Raw genomic sequence first — 20,488 nt, 5'->3', positions numbered from 1 at the left:
CCTGACTAATGTTAAATATCACCCCTTATTTCCCATTCCTTTGTGGTTGCCTGCTGTATATGTACCCGAATTCCATCCTGGAGGTAGAGGAGAGGTCCCTTCCCCTAACATTTACCCACAGTCTGTGTGTGTGCATGCACACACGTATTTTAGATGCAGGTATGTAGAAGAAACTTTCTTCTCTTTTTAAAAAATTTTTTTAATGTTTATTTGTGTGTGCGAGAGAGAGACAGAGTGTGAGCGGGGGAGGGGCAGAGAGAGAGGGAGACACAGAATCCGAAGCAGGCGCCATCCAGGCTCTGAGCCGTCAGCCCAGAGCCCGACGTGGGGCTCGAACTCACGAACCGTGAGATCATGACCTGAGCCGAAAGTTGGACACTTAACGGACTGAGCCCCCCGGGCGCCCCATGAAGAAACTTTCTAATAGTGGAAAGCTGTGGGGGCAGGACAAAACTCAAGAGTTGTTTCCAGGTTTTACAAGACGGACTGCTGCTTTGCTGCCACCTTCTTTCAGAAGAAGCTGTTAGTGAGACAAGGGGACCTCAAAGACGACCCTCCTGAAATCTGGGTCCCCGTGCCCTGACTTCCACCTCAGCACTTTGCGGTATACACAGCCCAAACCACAGTTCCTGTCAAGACAAACACGTAACGCATCGGTAACATCTGTGTGCGCGCTGAGTCTGGTGGCCATGTGTGATTTCTTCGGAATCCGCTGTGTTTTGGAAGACAGGTCTGGAAGAAAGAAGTCATAAGTCATGCTACCGCACCACTCATTATTCATTCATTAAACTTTTAGTGAGCAGCTAATGTGGCCGTGTGGGGGAGACTAGCCCTGAGGACAGAAAGGTGAATAAAGCAGACCTGGCCGTGTGCTCCCTCACGGGAGGACGAAAAACCTGTTCCCCGCAAGACAAATAAAGCTGCGGTTGTAGGTCACCTGTTTCCAAGAATCACCTTCCCGGGGAGGGGGGGGGGCGGGGAGAGGAAGGAGACATGGGTTACTACAACTCCCTCACATCTTGGAGAAGACAGTACGGAGAGATGATTTTTGTCATGAACTGCCGGTGAGGAAAGTAATGTGACAGAAAGTGTCATAGCCTTGGGCTAAGAGAAAATCAGCAATTAGCCGGAGAGAGATTTGTCCCCCCCCCCCCCCCAAAAAAAATTGAAGATGGAAAAAAAAAGTTCCTTAATTTTATATATACGCTAAGGAAAGGGGACCCTGTGGGGAGTGACTTCCTGTGCCCAGGGTATAAGTAAGAGTACAGTCCATCCACATGTCCTGGCAGACTCAACCGAGAGCACCAGGAAAGTCCTGAGGTTACATTTTTCTTTTTGAAGAATGCTGCCAAATTGCTAATTTGGACTTAGGTTCTTTTTCTGCAACATCGCTTTCTCTGACCTCGGAGGAACGAGGGTGTAGGCAGCTGAGTATCTTAACGTTTGAGAATTGCCAACTCTGCTTCTCCTCCTAAACTCTCGGGTGGATTGGTCCATAGGGTTAAATGGCTCATTGCAATTCAGCAAAGTGGCTTTTATGTGCAATTAATGTTTGTTAATTTGGTTAAATGTCAAAGTATACATTTTTTGGGGGAAAAAAAAAGTTTCTGCAATACGGTCTCCACCCCCAAACCTTTTAAATATCGAGGGGTGAGATGTTATTCTCAAACAAATGCAGAGGCAAACATATTCAGCGTCTGCTTGAAATTGAATGGACGATACCTTAGCTAAATGTCCCTCTTGGGAGAAGAGACAGTAATATGTCAGCACATCGGAGTGTAGAGCCAAAACTAACAGATAGTTGAGAAAACCCACTGGAAAACTATTGCCTTTACCACCTGGCCCCTAAAGAAGAAAGAAGGGCTTTGACTCAACTGTTGGCTCATTGTTTTGATTCCCCATCTGTTTGTTCCCCTAATATCTTAATATTTTCCCCTTGTGTTTGTGTCTTGCATGCTCTGGGTATTTGATATTAATCTTTGGTGTGTCCATATGTATATATTCTGATTCTGTTTGTTTGGGTGCTAAAGGTTCAGGCATAGTTACTAGATCCTTTTTATAATGAGCATTTTCATTAAAGCCTACCATGCATTTATGTAAAATATATGTAGTGAAAATGTACACCATAAAGATTTAAATAGGCTAAAGCTCTTGATTCTTCAGCCTTGGCGTATATCTGCTACAAAATGGTCGTCTTTTCCAAATTCACCGGGGAAAAAATAGATTTAAGGGTCTCAGTATTAGGATTTCTCTCATACTTTTTATTTTTTTCCGTAACGGTTTGATCCCTGCTCCAGCCCCGTGCTGGTTAGATGGCACTGCTTCCATGCTTAGTGTGACTTTGGGTGTCCTAGATATTTTTAATTCCATGTCTCGTCCTCTTTTAAAAAATCATTCTCTTTGTGCTGCTCCTGTGCCGTGTCTTTGGTATAATTCGGTGGCTACGTTTTGTCTGCCTCACTCACTGCCCATTCACCCTGCTGCATGGCCGGGGCTGAGGCTGATCCCTTCCTAGCCTCAGTGATAGATTCCCGCTTCTTTTTGTTCCGTCAGTTGTTTTACACTCATCACTCCCTTCTTCCTTTTAACCTCAGGAAAGAAAGACCCCCCAAGGGCCAGGATGTAGGGTCTATGGAGACCTTCTTTCGTTTGCTCGTTAGGTCAGAGGGCCAGAGGCCGTCCTAGCGGCTTTTCCACACTAGGAAGGACCCCCAAAAGCCAGCTGATCGTAAAGAACATAGATTTCTTGACTACATTCTCTCTTCAGATCATTCTCAGGAACCTATCACAATGGGTTGTCTCCAGTAGGGCCACGCCTGTGAACCTGTGGCCTGGTCCCCATGCTTGGAGGGGCCTTGCACTTGGTTTAATGCTCCGCTGTTGACATCTTAAAAAATTATTAATAATTTTTGAACAAGAAGTCCCATGTTTTGATTTTTCATTGGGTCCTACAATAATGGAGCCGGTCCTGATTTTCTCTGCAGGATTCTGACCATTCCTCTTAGGAGATCGTCAACCCAGTGAATGTTGTTGGCCAATAAATGGGAGTTTCTATCGTCCTCATCTCGGAAGGGTCAGGGACATCTAGGTACCTCTCTGGGCCTGGAAGAATGCGTTAATATTCCCCAGGGTTCAGTGAATTGAGTTCAACAATGATTTAACTTAACTGCCAAGGAATTTATGATTATCTTGGGTGGTGAGCTCATTCACTGATAGCACTGTTTTTATGAATGGAAGGGAACAAGGTCCAAGGTGCTGATCAGTACGGTGGAAATCAGTCATGGCTTATCTGGGATGCCCTATGAATTTTGTGGCCCTGGGATCCTTGAAGGTTACATCTTTTCAAGTTTGATACAGAGTCCCATTTCCTACTTTTCTTATGTAACCACTAGCTGTCCTTTGGTTGTTCTTTCTCCCAGGACTTCTGCAGAGTCCTCCCAAACTTTGCAGAAATAACCTGTGGATTTTTCAACCAAAGAGTGTACCATTGCCTCTCATGGGATGTGCTATGTTCAGGAACTAGACTATGGTAAGCCATCAGAAAAATGATCTCCTTTCTCTTTTCCTGTACCTTTGTCTCAGGCCTTTAGTTGGATCTCCACGGCCCACTGGAAACAAACAACAAACGCCTCCTCAGCCAGATATTCAAGACACATGTCATTCTGTAATCCATTTATTTTTCTAGATAAGTCCCTAACTCCAGGTGCTAGGGAGGACATTTTGCTAGAATTGGAGGAGGTAAGTTACACATGTGTAACTTGTGTGAGAAGTGTGGTCAGCTTGGTTTTCTGGCTGATGGGTTACATTTAAGAATGGGCAGGGGCGCCTGGGTGGCTTGGTCGGTTAAGCGTCCGACTTCGGCTCAGGTCATGATCTCACGGTCCGTGAGTTCGAGCCCCGTGTCAGGCTCTGTGCTGACAGCTTCCGATTTTGTGTCTCCCTCTCTCTCTGACCCTCCCCCATTCATGCTCTGTCTCTCTGTGTCTCAAAAATAAATAAACGTTAAAAAAAAAATTAAAAAAAAAAAAGAATGGGCAGACAGGTTGGTGGAAGGAATTGACCAGCTGACTTTCTGTCCTGGAAGCATCACTACGATCTCTCTGCCTCTGACTCTGGCTTTGACTTCCTCTTGTGTGTGCTTTGATTGTAATTGGATTCATGAAGGAGAGAGGAGAAGCGCTCTGCCCCCAGCAGAATGGTCCACTGTGGAATTCTTACTGAGTGTGTAGGATTCTGGGAAGGATTGGGTTTGCTTCTTTGTCCTCCTCCCCCCAACCCCGCCCCCCCCCCCCCCCGGTCTTGATTTGATAGAGGAATGAATTTAAAACTTCATTTAAAAAAATACCATGCTAGCCTGGACTCATTGTCTATCCTACCCAGGGCCTCTGTTTCCAGGAAATGGTTGGACTGGGGAAGGAGTCTTGGGAAGGAAGTGGGAAGTCAGGTTTCAAATCCCAGCTGTGTGAGTGAGTAGCTGTCAAACTTGAAGTCTCCTCTTCACCACATTTAAGAAGGGTGGGGGGTGAAGTTGAATTATCACAGTGACCACTATGGTTTCAGAATGTTGTATGTGGAAACTGCCTAACCTAGTAGTGTCTTGTGCATAAGAGACGCTCAGATTGTATTCAGTTGAACCAGAGCAGGGGAATAGCTCTGTATTAGTGTTTTTATTGTTACTAAATGTCCTTTTGGCAGGAAACTAGGGTTGTCCAAATTCTGCTTCATCATTTGCCTACTTATATGTTCTGTGATTTTTATATGTGTGTACATGTGTGTGTATGTGTATATATATGTATATACATGTGCGTATATACATACATGTGTATACACACACGCACACACACACACACATATACACGCACATATGCATACATAAAAGATTGTGACAAACCAAACATTACAGTAACTGATATTTGTGCCCAAACCTCAATGCAGGGGAATATGGTGAGGCGGAGTGTGCAGAAATCTATCTAACACAGTTAGGCTTAACCTTGTTCCAGACCAGTGTGGCATACCCACAAGTCCTGGGATAATGGACGCGGAGAGCAGGAACGAATTTGCTTGCTCTAGCCTGCTACAGGGAGTAGCCCTGGTTCCGGCTGACAAGTGAAATCGGGAAGTGCAAGGTGGCCGTCAGGTGGCCTCCAATGTGGGACTAGCCTGGGCCCCCAAGAAGGACAGAAGGAGAGAGGAAGAGGGAGAGGCAGAGTGAAAATGACAGGGAACCAGACCTATAACGTGGCGCTCGCGTGCACGGTGACCCCGGCTACCAACCAACAGGGCTAGGTCAGACACGGCTTCCCGTTCCGGCAAATCCATAGCAGGTCCTGCCCTTGGGAGAGAGAAGCATTTCGAAGAGGAGGATTAGAAGTTCACCTCCATCCTAATGGCCCTTCAGAGGCCACTCCTTGTAGATTTGATTTGATGTCTCTCAAGGGAAACTTAGATTTTGTTCTTCTCGGGAGAATTCCACAACAGATCACACTCCCTGGGGTCTTGCTTTTCCCACCTGAATAGAAGAGGGGCACGTTTTAGGCCATCACGGAATTCCAAACTCAGATTCCAAGAAGGAAATTGCATTTGTTCATATAATAAATAACAATGCATTTGGGCCTGACAACCACTAGGCATGGCTGCAGAAGATATATAATACAATTAGCCCTTGCTGGGAGTTGCCAGCTGACAATGGGGCAAGATTTATGTGGTTGCTTTTTCCATAAGTACAGTTTTATTTGATAAGTACAGCCCAAAGATATAAAGAATTAATCCAAGGTCTGCATTGTGGGATATTTCCTCTGTAATATTAAAATAAATATTACCCCTCTATCTAATTACATAAAATTACGTTAATAATATCTTCTTTGTTGTTGTTGTCTGCCTGTTTCATCTTTGTAGGCAAAGAGTTTATTAAAAGCAGTGACTGGCTTCCTTTCAGAAAGAGGTAGATTTTTTTTTTTTTTTTTTTTTTATCATCTTAGAAGAGTACAATTATCTCCTTTTAAAGAGAAACCCTCCTTACTGGGTTGGAAGGTCTGGTGACCATTAAGGTTGGTTTTTAGGAGACAGCCTTTGCCCTGAACTCCCCCACATCTAGCTACTCCCACGTGGCAAACTTGAACTTTTAGGAGTGGCCAGCTCATGCTCCGCTTTGACTGTGTGTGTGGGGCTGGGAGTATATAGAGGTGGAAGGTGGGCTTTGGATCGTTTTGAAGGATTCTATACTTACCTGCTATGGGGCGTTAACCCTGCAGTGTGAGAAGGCAGAGGGTCAGAGGGTCACAGCTTGGGGAGAGGCTACTTTCTTCCTTTCTTTTTTTAAGTTTATTTTTTTTACTTATTTTGAGAGAGGGAGAGAGAGAGAGCAGGAGAGGGGCAGAGAGAGAGAGGGAGAGAGAGAATCCGAAGCAGGGTCTGCACTCTCAGTGCAGACCCCGACGTGCGGCTGGATCCCACAACCGTGAGATCATGACCTGAGCTGAAATCAAGAGTCAGCCGCTCAACGGACCGAGCCCCCCAGGTGCCGCCTGGGAGTTACTTTCTTAATTGCCCACGTCATGGCCGGACATTCGGTGTGTTTATTGGTGGGTACTTAGTAAGAGTTTATCCGAGGCCAGGGGTGGTATAGACAGTCTCCGTGAGGGACCTGGAACCTGGGAGAGAAAGCAAGAAGGTGGAAACCTTAAAGTGTGCGGCGGCCTCAGAAATAACAAGGTCCACTTCTTCACACGGGCATACACACGAGACAGGCTTGCCAGCTGCTTGTCTTCGATCACACTTGACTGAAAGTGTGCTCCATTGTGTGGCTTGCCTGTCTGCAAACTGCTGGGTGCTTACTCTCCAAGGTAAGGGAAGCACAGAAGTGGAGAGCTGGTGTTTGATTACATTTACGGCAATATGACACAGTCATCCTACGCCTACGGACTCTCGGTGGTAACAGTCATCAAAGTTTGGCATTATAGCTTGCATTTCATGTCACTGTTCTAGTTATATCGTTTTCTAGTAATTAAATTTTATTAATCGGAAGTGCAATGAACTGGGGAAAAAGAAAAAGGAGCATTGAGTTTTTCAGCTGACGATTTGCACGAGTGCAGGTCTTAATGGATAGAGCGTTTTCTATCCCCAGAGCCCATTACAAAGATTAATACATGGCAGAGCCCCAGTAAACGTTGGTAACCCTGGCATCAGCTTTTTATTTATTTATTTTTTGGTTTATTTATTTATTTTGAGACAGAGAGAGAGCATCCTAAGCAGGTTCCGTGCTGTCCGCGCAGAGCCTGACGCAGGGCTTGATCCCATGGAACTGTGACATCACAACCTGAGCTGAAATCAAGAGTCAGACGCTTAACCAACTGGGCCCTGCAGGCGCCCTAAGCATGAGCTTCGAATGTGATTCCAGCACCTCTGCTCACCCCTGACTTCTGCTGTTGGGGAGGAGGAGAAGAAGAAGAAGAAGAAACGATTTACCGTGGGTCCCGTGTCCTGGATATGCTCATATTGAGGCCTCACAAAAATCCTTTGAGGAAGTGTAATTGGAGACATTTCCCAGAGGAGACAACCAAGGACGCACAGGTTACCCAGCTCCCAACGGATGGAGCCAGGTTTCGGTCCTGAGTGGCTGCTTTCTTTTTTTTTGACGTGCCTGTGCTCAGCCGAGACTTTCGGCCAGCAGGGAGTGAGTGCCCACTGCGTTCTAGGCACAGCGCGGAGCTCCTTGCAGGCCTCCTCTCGGTAATTCCTCAGGAGCCCTCGGGGCTCATTTCGCTCTTTACCGATGAAGAATTTCAGTCACGGTTTGCTTAACTGCCGCGAGAAAAACTGGACCGACCGGTGTCTGACACCGATGCTGTTCAGCGAGGGGCAGTGTGGCCCGGTGGTTCCTCTCAGGTTTTGGACTTGAACAAACCTTGTTCACGTCCGCCGAGAATAGGGGTGCCACAGCTGCAGGCTGCAGGGGTACACCTGTGCACTGTACGACATCAAGGATCGCCATTTGCGTCATCATCTATGTAATGCAATGTAAAGTTGTGCCGTGTGTAACCTGCAAGGCTGCATCCGCGGGCCTGGCTGGGACAGGCTGCAGAGTCTGAAACCTGCGGTTCAAAATAGTCCCAGATGCGCTTTTCAGAAAACACACCAAGCTCCACCCTGCTCTCAGCGGAGAGAATGCCTCCACGAGCTCCCCCTGGTGCCCCTATTGTGCCGCCCCTGGTGCAGGTCACTGGTCAGAAACAAAGCAAGATGAGCTTGTGATACACCCTTTGTTGGCCCTTTAATCTCTGGCTCACTGTGCTTTTATGAAATGTGAAAGTAGATTATGGGCTGTGAAACACTGTAGAGCTTCGTTAGGTAATGATTAAAACATAGCAAATGCTGCCCATGATAATAAAGGCAGAATGAGGTCATAGGAAAACGTACTCACGTTTCAGCTGCTTGTTGTTTTAGAAGATCCAGATTCCCCGAGAAGAACAAAACCAGCATTTGTTCTTACTGAGATCTCTGTTGGCCTCTCTGAGTGGACTTGGCCTGGACTGTGCATTCAGTAAATGCTGACAGATGAAGGAAGGAAGGAAGGAATGAAGGGAAGGTTAAATGACTGAATAAATGAAGTTGCAGGGACAGCAGAAACCGGGAGCTTGCTGCCCGGCTGTAATATTTTTGGAGAGGTAGATGCGTGCAGATTATGGGATGGTACCTCCATGGGTGTAGATCGCCGGTCATGGAAACCAGTGTTTCTTGAGACCCAGCTGTATGTCCAGCCCTGCGATAGGGGCTTGTCCACGTGCCAGTTCATTTAATCCCTCATCAGCCTCACAGTGTAATTACCACCATCTCCACGTTACAGGTTAAGTAACCGGTTTAGGCTCACACTTGTAAGTGACAAATACAGGAGTTGAACACAGTCCCGCATGACTCGGGAGCCTATGCTTGTCTGTCCTGTCTGTCAAGCCAAGCAAAACTTGCCCAAAGGTACGCGGAGATAAACCCCCTGTTTGGAATTGTGGGCTTTCCGGGGTCTTGGGTTCCCGCCTCCCTCCCCTGTTTGTGTCTATTGTTGGGGATTTGCCTTTCCTGAGAAGTGCCTTGTTCTCCACGCCCCTGGCAGAGCCGTGGGTGCAGGAGCGAGGATGGGAGGTAGAACCATGGGTCCTGTTACACAGCCCCCTCAGCCCCGGCCTCAAGGTATTGCTGCTGCTTGAAAGCGCCCCCCCCCCCCCCCACACACACACAGATCCAGGGCTGGGCTAATGGCTGCAAAGGGCTATTAATAAATCACTGTGCACAGATCAGAAGATCATAGCGAGAACTTTCTTCGAAAGGGGGCAGGGGAGGAAGGAAAGAGAAAGGAAGAAAGAGACAGAATGAAATTTCCAGAGTTGACAGATACTACCTCACGCCAGTCAGAGTGGCCAAAATGAACAAAGCAGGAGACCACAGATGCTGGAGAGGATGTGGAGAAATGGGAACCCTCTTGCACTGTTGGTGGGAATGCAAACTGGTGCAGCCGCTCTGGAAAACAGTGCAGAGGTTCCTCAGAAAATTAAAAATAGACCTACCCTATGACCCAGCAGTAGCACTGCTAGGAATTTACCCAAGGGATACAGGAGTACTGATGCGTAGGGGCACTTGGACCCCAATGTTTATAGCAGCACTCTCAACAATAGCCAAATTGTGGAAAGAGCCTAAATGTCCATCCACTGATGAATGGATAAAGAAATTGTGGTTTATATACACAATGGAGTACTACGTGGCAATGAGAAAGAATGAAATCTGGCCCTTTGTAGCAACGTGGATGGAACTGGAGAGTGTGATGCTAAGTGAAATAAGCCATACAGAGAAAGACAGATACCATATGTGTTCACTCTTATGTGGATCCTGAGAAACTTAACAGAAACCCATGGGGGAGGGGAAGGAAAAAAATAAGAGAGGTTAGAGTGGGAGAGAGGCAAAGCATAAGAGACTTCCAAAAACTGAGAACAAACTGAGGGTTGATGGGGGGTGGGAGGGAGGGGAGGGTGGGTGATGGGTATTGAGGAGGGCACGTTTTGGGATAAGCACTGGGTGTTGTATGGAAACCAATTTGACAATCAATTTCATATTTTGAAAAACAAAACAAAATTTCCAGAGTTGATCATTGAATTATTGGACTCACCTTTTTCCTTCAGTGATTAGTGGCAGAAAACCCAGGGGAGAGTGAGGATTCAGGGTCATGAAAAAAGAGAGGGAGACAAACCCCACTTCTTTGTCCTGTCATTTGATGCCCCTGGATGCTGAGGTGGGGCTGCAAACTGCTGACCGGTGTTTGGTTGGTGTTGGTAACGTTACTTGAAAGCTCTGGGAGCCTGAGTGGTGGGCCTGGAGAGGAAGGAGAGGAATGCACTTGCGGGGGCGGGAGGGCAGGGTGCGGAGGTCAAGGGGGAAGAGGAGGCTCACCAAGCGTCGACATTGTTCAGTCTTTCAACCTGTCAGCTCGTTTGCCACTGCTCCGGCCAAGGCCCGGAGCTCTCCCTGTGGCCCCCATGTCACCTCAAATCTGACTTTATGTTTCCAGGGCATGGTGTGTTAGCCCCCTCCCCCTTCTCTTCTGCTTCTGTGCTGACCCACGGTCCTTTCCGTTCACCGCCAGGGCGACGGGGCCAGGCCAGAGTCCCGGGGCCCCAAGGCCTCACTCACATCACGATGGCCCTGTGCCGAGTCCACCAACGGGGGCTGCCTGACAGTGCCAGGGTGTCCCCCCTTTCCTGCACCGCCACAAGGAGGCAAGGGCCTGGGTGTGGTACCTTGTCCGTGGTGTTTGTGTCCCGACAGTAAATTCTTTTAGGATTTGCCGCCAATCAACAGAAAGCTGCTGAGCGTGCTGAGTGGGCCTCTTACCTACTGATGCCGCAGGGAAGCTGGGAGGGCCCGGGTGTTTCCATTTGCCATGCTCAGTCCCGGAAGGGAGTCTGAACACAGTGCCCTTAGGTTTCATTTCCTCTGGCTGCATTTTCAAGAGGTCTCTCAGAGCTCTGTAATGCTTAGACACATGGTGAAGTCTTCTGGTGGGTTGTTTTTTTTTTTTTTTACCGTGTGCTCTTAATCCTGAATTCTTCTTAAGGATTTCAGACCCGCGTGTACATGTGTTCTGTGTTCGAGGCCCATAGTGTGCCCAGAATCCTCCAGTTTGCTGCCTCCTAATGGCTCCTGCGCAGCCTAATGTCGGTGCCTGTTTGGTGGGTGGGGGCCGTACAGGTTTTCACCAGCACCATCCCTCTTCCTCCGACCAAGGAGTTGGGGCGAAAAAGGCAATCCTGTGGTTGGTCGGGGGTGAAATTCTGCCTTCACATAACCCAGGATGTCTGGGGCCTTCCTATCTGTTGGATTTAATCCCCCAGCAACTTTCTGAATAAACCTTCTGGTCGTGGTTCTGGGCTGTTGCTAAAGCAACCTACCGAGTGTTCACGTGCTGATTAAAAACTTTAAAACTCACATAGGATCTCGTTCACGGGACTTTGGGGTCATGCCTTCACTCCTTTGATTGGGGAACCTTTTCCCGAAGCACACTCGAGCGTGTGGTGGGTAGATTCAAGAGGACCGCATTTGTTCTGGTATATTTCTCCCATGAGTGGGGAGAATCTTACTCCCCTTCCCTTGAATCTGAGTGGCCTCACGACTTGCTTAACCAATAGAAGGCAACAGAAATGATATTCAGGGACACCAAAGGCCGAGTCATAAAAAAGCCTTGCGGCCTCCTCCCGGACCTCTTAGAACACTTGCCCTGCGGATATCTCCTCTGGGAACCCAGGCGCTAAGCCCTAAGGAGAGAGCGTATGCAGGCGGTCGGTTTAACAGACCCCATGTCAGCAGCTGGCTTCGACAGCCAGCCTCCCAGCCCAGGCTCCAGGCTGTGAGTAAAGAGACTACCTTGGAACAGACCCTCCAGCCCCCTGGCGGGATCGTTCCATGTAAGAGCTGACTCACCCAGCTAAATCCATCTCGAATTTCTTATCCACAAAATTGTGAACAAAGGCAAATGGCCTTTTATTTAAAATGTCGAGGCAGTTTGGTATATAGCAACAGGTGACTAGAACACTCGATGTACAGAGATTTGAGTTCTTGGGAATATGAGGTGTTGAGAAGGGTCAGTGCACCCAGTCAGAAGGGAAAAAGAGAAGAGGGCTCTTTGCTACCTGTTTACAATTCCTGATCTTCCCCTGTCTCCTCGTTTCTTGCGGTCCAGCCAGTCAGATTAACTAATTTCCCAATCCAGTGTTCCACCTGGATATTTTTGTTAACTTCAAAGTGGCTTTAAGAAATGCAGAAGAAGAGATTTTGAGGCTTGGGGCGGTTCGACCTTGGAGTTGCACCTTTGCTGGGTTTTACTGGGCAAATTTGCATGGTCGCGAAGTCAGAGGGATGGATGAGGCAGGCCTGGCCGTGAGAGTTCCGCCCTGTCCTACAAGGGGGGGTGTGGATTGTGGGTTCAGTGTCATGTTTGAAGTACAGTCGTCCCGTAGCAGCTTCCTACGGTCCAGAGTTGAGAAGGTTTCTGAGGCTGGCAGCTGGCTCAGGGGGAAGGAGCATTATCAGCGGTTTGTGATGTTTGACAAGGAATAGTTGGTGCTACACTGTGAGTTCCCTGTGGCCGGAGACCGGGCCTCTACGGGTGACCACTGGTTCTGATGCAGACCATACACAGCTCACTGAGCGAATGAACCCAAAAAAGACCATCGACTCTGGAAAATGCCTGAGAAAATTTCAGTAAATTCTCGCAGTGGATCTTGGGGGCACAGCCCGGGGAGCCTATGACTTTGCCCCAGTGGAAATCGACGAGAATGGGGGTGTGTACACTCTTTGGATTCAGAGAAGCTATGACGTGTGGTGCTTGGAGTGGATTTTATACCAGACCATAAGCAAACACACACACATCCTGATAGGGCGGCCTAGTGACATGCACACGAGACACGAAACGAGACAGCTGGTGTGCTACGGCCGCCATGACAGCACGCCATACGCTGGGTGGTTTAAACAACAGACATTTATTTTCTCACAGTCCTGGAGGCCGGAAGTTCAAGATCAGGGTGTCAGCAAAGTGCGTATCATCTGAGCCTTCTCTCCTTGGCTTGCAGATGGCGGCCACTCGGTCTGAGGGGGTTTCTGTGTCCTAATCTCTTCTTACAAGGACACCAGTCCTACTGATTTAGGGCCCACCCTAACGACCTCACTTTACTTTGGTCACCTCTTAAAAACCCCGTCTCCAAATACAGTCACATTCTGAAGTACCTGGGTTAGGTATGCAACATATGAATTTGGGGGAGTGGGCAACACAATTTAGCCCCTAACATTTGGGTTTGAGTACTGGCTTTCCTACCTACCGGTCATGTGACCTTGAGTAAGATATTTAACTTTCCTGAGCCTCGGTTCCCACGTTTGCATAGTGAGAGTGAAAAATCACAGCATGTTGGGCGGTGACCTGATGTGAGACACGCACACAGCAGGTGCCTTGTGTGTACCGACTGTGGGTGAATAACCGCTCCTTGCCTCAGCGTCTCAGTAACAGCCCCTTCTGGGATGGGGGACATTAATCTCTAACATTTATAGAATTACTTAGAGACAGATGTAGTTCATCTAATTTCAAAAATTGTGTCATTACTATTAATATCAGAATTGTTGTTAGTGCCATCATTATACTGATGTGACAGGTACAATATAGGTCTCTGTCTCCCATCATAGACCCACTGAGGCTGAGCATCTTGTCCCTGGTAATAGCTTTCACGACCTCAGGCACTGGTAGTGGACTGTCTCACCAACCAGCCTCAGCTCTGGGAGGTCTGCGGCAGTCTTAGGATCAGGAACATGAGGGACATACAGGTTGTCAGGCAGAGTACTTTGAGTTGGAAGCCAGGGGTCTGTGGGGTCTGTCACGCTCTCTCTGTCTTGCCTTCCCATTCCTTCTAAAATCAGTTGTGCAGAAAACCTAGTGTCTTTATGTATCCTCTGGCTCCTTTTCTAATTTCAGAATTTGATTCCAGTGACTTCTTGTCAACTCTCAGTATAGAACTACCTCTGGCTGGCTCTGAAGAAACGCCTTATCAAAGTTCAAAACTGTTATCTTGAGGAGGTCAATGAGAAGGAAAACAACATCTTATCAGCTGGGAGCCAAGTTAATGTTTCTCCATTTATCTTAGCCATAGACGGGGGTCAGAGGACTAAGGGGCATATGAGCAATGATAAAACCTCTGTGTACAACACGTGGCCTTACTTTGTTTTGCGGCTAAAGAGGCTTCTGCTTTGGGAATACTTTGAAGAGAAGACTCACTCACGGGGGTCTGTTCAGGGAATGTGGAGATCTTGAACATGTCACAAGCCCATCATCGTAGGAAGGACGGGACCCACCATCTTGCGTGAGCGTACCAGCAGCTGGATGTGGGTCAGGTGTTGTGTGGATGTAACGTGACTCGATCCTCCCACAAAGCGATGAGGAAAAGAAGGAAACCGACTGGAAACCTTGACGTGTGTATTCTTCATAAGGTCTCCGGAATCAGCAAGATTTAGGGTCGGATCCTGGCTCCGCGATCAATACGAGATGGAGGCCAAGTGTAATGGTTCTCCAAGCTTCCCTTCCCTTCCCTGCAATTTGAGGTGATGTAAGTGGAGTGCTCAGCTTAAGGTCTGTTACATAGCAAGAGGTCCGTCATGGATGAGTCACCTTCACCGTCATCACCACCGGACACCTCGATTATGTCATTTTCTAGAAGGCTCAGTGAAGTGGGGCTTAGTGTTACTTGGCATGGAAGATGTTTTAAGTTATGCCGATGAGCCTTCTTTGTATACTCTTCCTCATAGAGAGGAAGTCGCTTCCTTTTCAAGTCTTTTTCAGTCCTAATTATCTGAAGGAGAATATCACCATTTGGTGCCCATAGGACTTCCACACCTCCCTAATGCTTGTTAACAAAGAGAAATCAGGCCTGAGGCTCAGAACGCTAGACAGGGGGTGGTCTCTAACTAGAAGTTGACAGTATGGCTTTTGTTATCATGTCTTCACGTCTTCTTTTTCTAGATGGCAAATAGTGGTTTCACACTCACAGTGGTATTTGAAGCATCTTACATAACATGATTCAGGGAAAGGCTAGAGTAGTAAATTACAAACAAGGAACAAACAGTGCAGATTGCAAACGGATATGACAAACGTGGTGATGGTGCTACGTGGCTATTTGGAGATTGGAGGGCTGCCTCCAGACAAAGAAAGCAAAACGCATTAACGTTGGCTCTATGCTCAGAATTGTAGCGGTTTTCCATCTCTTCCTGCTTCTCCTGAAAAGCCTGGTACCGTGTCCCCTGCATCAGAATCATCCAGGAGAGCCTAACAAACATGCAGGCTCCTGGCCCTGTCCCCATGGTGTCCTGGAACCAGCTCTTACCAGCTCACAGGCGCCGAGGGGCCACTTCTGTTCCCAGCTTTGCTCAGTGACGTCATCACATGGGAAGCTGAAATTTGCCGAAGTGAGAATACTTACACCAGGAAATCGGCAAGTGCCGCAAAGCAGGGGTTTCTTCTTCCTCTTCCTCTCCTCCTCCTCCTCCCCCTCTTCCCCTCCCCCTCCTCCTCTTCCTCCTCCCCCTCTTCCCCCTCCTCCCTCTTCTTCCTCCTCCTCCTTCCTCCCCCTTCCTCGTCTTTCTTCTTCTTCAAGAAAGCTGGTTGCAAAATTTACCGGCGCACCAACTGCCCCTACCCCAAACCTGCTGGGCAGAAAGTCTGGAAGGGCCCAAATATCCACGCTCACTAGGGTGCATGCCATCCAGGTGATTCTGCTGCTTGGTCCACATTTTGTAGTCACCGCCCGAGAGCCTCAGCAACCCTCTGGACCTGCAACTCTGGCTTTCGCTCAGCCACTGCCCCTGCTCCGGCCGCCTCGTCCCCCAGCCTCTGTGGCCAGAAGGGCTCAGCTCTCTGGAGGGAAAATGCTGCCGAGGCTTCCCTATCTGATGAAGCAGAAAGACACTGGACAGGGACAGAAAAAACACTCACTTAAACACAAAGAGCCGAAATAATTGCTGAGCAAATCTAGAAAATGACTGGCTAAGTAAATTGCTTTTTTGTGTGTCAAGTTTCTTGGAGTTTGCCCCTGGCTGCGGGGTGGAGGGAGAGAGCGGCTGCTTGCTCGGAATCCCTGGCTGTACCTCCACCGGGTTACACAGGCATTTCCTCCTGCTTCGGGTCACGGCTGCCTCTGCCCGCAGGACCCCTGAGCTTCCCTTGGAGGCTCGGGAAGGAGGCCAGGGATTACCGTAAGACACTGAGATCTCAGTCTGGAGTCGCTGTTGCGTTGGCTTCTCAAAGTCACGCTCTTTTGGTATGGAATTCAGATCAACATACAGCCTGTGAAAATGGTGGTCTAACTTTCTGGCAGATAAAAGCCGTGGGGATGTCCCTTTCCATCAGTAAGCACTTAATACGCGTTTATTGTGCTAAGGTGATTTTCTTAAGAACATAATCGCAGCACCCCAGCATGGGGAGCATACGAGGCACCGTCACAAAACCCCTTTCACACGATCACTTATTAAAAGCACACAACGAGTCTCTGAGGTACGTGTTCTTGTTCTCCACCGAGGAACAGAATTCAGCCGCTCGCCCAGAGTCACAGAGCTGGGATTCCAGGGCGGCCAGTCTGCCCCGGGGGCCGAACTCTTAACCACGCAAGCGAGGCTGCATCTCCCTGCCGGCCATCGGTGTTCCCTGCTCGAAGTCCCGTGACACAGATTCTTGCTCGTGGTTGTGTGGCTGAGACAGTAAGACTCAAACAAGTGAAGAGACTCACCCGTGATCACACAGGAAATGAAGGCAAGGGCTGCAAGGAGAAAAAGGACCACAATAGAGGTAGACACATAAGGATGTGACCATTCTGTCTGCGCAGGTGGTGCTGCTCACATCCACGTGGGACGGAATCTTCAGGATCACAAAGCTTGAGAGCAGAAGGGACCGTGTGGGGTCCCCGCTGAAGCAGCTCCCCCTCTGTCGGGCTCTAGCTCTGTGACCCTAGCAAGTCCTTCCGCCCAAGACTTTGTCTACCCTCTTGTAAGATGGCCATTATAACATTCGCTCAAGACGTCGTCAGAAACATTTAATAAACGAGCGTGCACATCCCTTCTAGCAAAATTCCTGACAAAGCACGGGGGAAAAATGTGTTGTTATTATTATTTCAACCCAAAGCTGGATGTTTTTGTGAGTTTGTTATCGTGGTGATTTACAGGAAAATCCCTCAAAGCCTGGAGCCTGCCTGTCCCCAAGGTTAGTCCTGTGATAAGCCCTAAACCCAATCAGGGATCTCTTCCTGGCTGGCATCCCACAAACATTAATGAGAGAGGGAGAGAGGAAGGGAGAGGGAGGGAGAGGAAGGGAGCCGGAGAGGGAGAGAAAGATAAGCGGGGGAGGGAGAGGGGGGAGAGACACAAGGTAGGAATGTCCTGACCCTCCAGAAGAGGCTGTCTGGACCGCAGCAAAAGTCCGGCCAGGGCCCCTGGGCTGCAGGGAAGGACATGTAAGTCCGGCCAGGGTCCCTGGACTGCGGGGAGGGACATGTATTGGTTTTGTCTCCCCAGAGGAACTCTGTTGTTTGTCACCACCTAGTCTGACCTTAAGGTTGACTCACTTGCCCTCACACAGCAGCAATCTCCACGCAGAGCCAGCTGGGGATCAATTTGATCTCAGAGCAGTCCCTTTGGACCAAGAGTAAACTCCCCTTTCCTGTCAGAATGAAGGCTGTCTTGTCTCCCGCTGGACTCAGTAGACATTTTGGTTTCAATTTCTGATCCTAGAATGTCAGCAGTCGTCCAGATGTAATGCAAGAAGCTGCCTGGGGCTTCTTTTTATTCTTATTTATGTTTTAAAATACTTTAGAATATTAGAAGTGCAATAGTTGGCGGTTGAAGACGGTTCAGAAAATATAAATAAGCCAAAACAAGGAAAAAAAAAAATGGAACTACAGATCCTCCCTTCCATAAATGTAAGCTATAGCTTGATATTCTTAATTCACTTCCAATTCTCTTATAAAGTAAGAGAATAAATAAAAAAAACTATGCAATGCTGAGTGGTTAAACCTGCTGGATTTCGTTGCTTCCCAAATGCACATGGACAGAAATTGGGGCGCTTGCTTTGAAGTTTGAAAAGGAAAGAGCTGCTCCTGACCTCTTCTGAATAAAGGAAGACAGGGAATATTCGTGGCCTTTGCTGGGGCCCCCAGGAATGGCACATTCCAGAGTCTGAAAGGAAGCAGTGAGGAGCCCCGAGACTCCTAGTCCAGATTGCCCGCCTTCCTAGGAATGAGCGGCAGCAAGGACAAAGATGGACGTAGGTCTGCCAGAGGAAGGCTCTTTGCCACCCACAGATCCACTCCCTGGGCTTTCTGATCTGCACAGAGAGAGAACGGGGAAGTCCGCTCTCGCATGTCGGCAAAGCTGGCAGCGGGGAAGAGGGACGGGCCCGCCAGCCACCCGTTGGCAACGCTTTGGTAACATGACCGTGATTCAAGGCCCAGGCTCCTTTTTTGCAGTCCCAGGATTGCCGGTGCCTTGCAAATGGAAAGGTTCACGTTGGCACAACCGGCCCAGTTTCCAGCCTTTGAGTAGCTGCAACCGCAGCCGAATTGCCATCAGGAGATGGCTTGGCGATGGTGCCACGAGGAAAAGCTACCGAGTAAGTGAAGCAGCCTGGTGCCTTCACCTGAGCCTTCCGTCTCTGCCGTGAGGAGAGCGTGGCCGGGAGGTCTGCACGTTGAAGGCTTTTTCTTTTGTCTTTCCTACTTACTGTGTTGTGGGGTTTGGAGACCGTAGAATGGGTAAGTCACTTGAGTTACTTTGCCTCAGTTTTACCACCTGTAAAGTGGGAATGATGTAGGATCAACGGATGCTGGTGGATGTAAACCACCTGGCAAGCTGCCCTGCTGTTACCCAGAACCATTTTCTTTCTTCCTTTCTTTTGTTGTGGTTGTTTCTACATAATAACGGGACCTAGTCGGTTACTCTAAGTTCTTGCTGCGATCAGAGGCCATCCAGTCCCATTAAGGTGACACTCAGCCTTCAACTGAAAGCAGTTTCTGGCAGTCTGTGTTCGAAGCTGCCCCGTTTGGTTCCTGATTGTGAGAACCGCTCCAACTTCCCAGATCTATAGGGGAGGTTGAATGGTGGGATAATCCAGCAGAGGAGATGAAGGGATCCCAACTTAGATTACTGCCTCTTGGAAGGGTCCACATGGTGAGTAGAGACTGGATATACCTTGTGATCTTCACTTCTGCCTCCCAGCTTGGTAGATATCACGCTTTCCTTGAGTCCCATCGTGTGGGGGAAACACACAAATCTAAGAGAAAATCTTAGCATCTCCTGAGAGAGGCACCACACTCAGACCTGACAACATATGACGTCAATGGAATACAATCTTATGAATCTCTCAGGTTGTGTATCATTTCTGAGAAAGTATTTATTAGCAGGCATTGAAATTATCAGGAGTTAGTTTTAACCCAGAAAGGAATATATTTTGCAGGCAAGCAGAAACACTTCAGCATTTTTTATTAACTTCAATTGACGTCTAGGGATTTGATGGTTTTCTTAAAGAAAGCTGGTTGGAAAGCCCAGCCATTCGTGTGTAAACTTTCCCCATTAGTCAGGCTGATTGTTCATGGACTTGCCCATTAACCCACCATTTTCTTCTTGCCCGAAGCCCCCTTTGTGGCCCTCACAAGGATATAGGTCCTCTGCTCGTATATGCAAATGTTAGATCAGTCGATTCCTTCAAAAGCACAGATGCCAGTCTTAGCTACAGGGAGCCCAAGATGGTCGAAGATCTGTCTTCTCATTCTGTTTTCAATCCGTGTTTTAAGGCAGCATTTTACAAAGTCAGGGACTTCTATTCCCGGAGGGACCTTTCCACTTTGGTACCTGTGGTCCAGCTGGTACCTAGTAGACAAGGCACTAAATAATGTTATCACACATTGTAAGATAATTATTTCCTTTTCAGTTTTCTTTCACTATTTCTGAAGGTGTCTCAGCGAAAAGGTCAGCGTGATGCTGGTGTAAATTGTCAGTCCCTTTCTAGGCTTGCCAATTTTAGCAAATAAAAATATAAGACACCCAGTTAAATTTTTCAGATAAGCAACAAATATATTTTTAGTATAAGTATGTCCCCAATACTACATAAGCCATACTTACACAAAGAATGTGTTTATCTGACATCTGGATATCTTGTATTTTCTCGGGTACTTCCGGCTCTTTTTGATTTCTACTAATGGCCCCTTTTCTTTTAAAAAAAATTGTCTTTCACGTTTGTTTATTTTTGGGAGACAGAGGGTGAGTGAGGAGGGGAAGAGAGAGGGAGACACGGAATCCAAGGCAGGCTCCAGGGTCTGGGCTGTCAGCACAGAGCCCGACCCGGGACTTTGAACCCACAAACCATGAGGTCATGATAGGAGCCAAAGTCAGATGCTTAACTGACTGAGCCACTCAGGCTTTCCTACTAATG

The 20,488-nt window shown here is 48.1% G+C and overlaps 2 long non-coding RNA genes across 7 annotated transcripts in view; one reads left to right on the top strand and one right to left on the bottom strand.

Moving 5' to 3' along the window:
- The window catches only part of LOC109245661 (uncharacterized), a 593,199-nt gene that overhangs the window by 19,683 nt on the left and 553,028 nt on the right, over positions 1–20,488 (top strand). The gene's annotated exons all lie outside the window — the stretch shown is intronic.
- On the bottom strand, positions 14,135–15,977 carry LOC109245662 (uncharacterized). Its single transcript, XR_008423575.1, has 3 exons — positions 15,762–15,977; positions 15,399–15,465; positions 14,135–14,607 (listed from the first exon to the last, which is right to left on the bottom strand). It is a non-coding gene; the product is annotated as an uncharacterized LOC109245662 (long non-coding RNA).

Source organism: Panthera pardus, unplaced genomic scaffold (genome assembly GCF_024362965.1).
Source record: "Panthera pardus isolate Hobbes unplaced genomic scaffold, ASM2436296v1 HiC_scaffold_19, whole genome shotgun sequence".
NCBI classification, from domain to species: domain Eukaryota; kingdom Metazoa; phylum Chordata; class Mammalia; order Carnivora; family Felidae; genus Panthera; species Panthera pardus.
This window is presented reverse-complemented; position numbering and strand designations above follow the sequence as displayed.